This window comes from Cynara cardunculus, unplaced genomic scaffold, assembly GCF_001531365.2.
Source record: "Cynara cardunculus var. scolymus isolate 2C unplaced genomic scaffold, CcrdV1 Un_Scaffold_7359, whole genome shotgun sequence".
Classification (NCBI taxonomy): Eukaryota; Viridiplantae; Streptophyta; class Magnoliopsida; order Asterales; family Asteraceae; genus Cynara; species Cynara cardunculus.
In genome coordinates this window covers 14,568-15,793 of record NW_020203505.1, presented here as the reverse complement: position 1 = coordinate 15,793, position 1,226 = coordinate 14,568, and positions in this window count along the sequence as shown.

Below are 1,226 nucleotides of genomic sequence, written 5' to 3'. Positions count from 1 at the left end.
TGACCTCGGATGTTTCCTAGAACTAGGAAACAAGTTGACCAGGTTATCTTTAAAGCGTCCAAAGTTGTCACCTTTATACATCGTTGGTATGTATAGTAGCATAAAAATGTGACATTTTCATATTTGTTTCGTAAAACGGTGTAAAAGTTTGTATTTTTCACAGTTATTTCCGAGAAAGATGTCACCTTTATATATCGTTGTTACGTTACGTATAGAAGCATAAAAATGTGACATTTTTTTAGTCGTTGCGTAAAAAGGTGTAAAAACATGTATTTTTTACAGTTGTTTTGGAAAACGATGTAAAACTTATATTCTTTTTCAAGGTACTTTCGTAGAATGGTATAGAAACATGATGATTTTTAACAGTTTTTCATGGAAATATGTAAAAACGTGAGTCTTTTACACCATTGTTTCGTATAGATTTGTAAAAAATGACCTTGATGCATGTTTTTTCGTAAAACCATAAAAAAAACTGACCACGGTTATTCTTGAAATGACCAAAGTTGTCACCTTTATGCATCCTTAGTATGTATAGGAGCGTAAACGTGCAACCTTTTTATAGTTGTTCCATAAAATGGTGTAAAAACTTATATTTTTTCACATGTATTTCAAAACACGGTTTACAAACTCGTATTTTTTTCACTGTCTTATAGTAGAATGATACAAAAACATGATGGTTTTAAATAGTGTTTCATGTAATTATGTAAAAACGTGAGCATTTTACATCATTGTTTCATATAGATTTGTAAAAAGATGATCTTGATCCATCGTTGTTACATATAAGACCGTAAAAGTGTGACTTTTTTCATAGTTGTTGCGTAAAAAGGTATAAAAACATGTATTTTTTTGCGGTTGGGTTTGAAAACGATGTAAAACTTGTATTTTCTTCACGGTTCTTTTGTAGAATTGTACAAAAATGAAATGAATTTAAATGGTGTTTCATGTAATAAGTAAAAACGTTAGCCTTTTACACCGTGACTTCGTATAGATTTGTAAAAAAATGACCTTGATGTGAAAAAAAGTGACAGGGAAACTTTGAAACGTCCAAAATTTCACCTTTATGCATCGTTGGTACATATAGGAATGTAAAAATGTGATTGTGAGTCTACAATCAATCAATCTTCATTAAATCTTCAAGAACAATGGCAGATCTGGATATGAACATTAAAGATCACTTAGAGATGGAGAGAGAGAAAGTCAAAGCTCTAAAGTTGGTCAAACCTTCT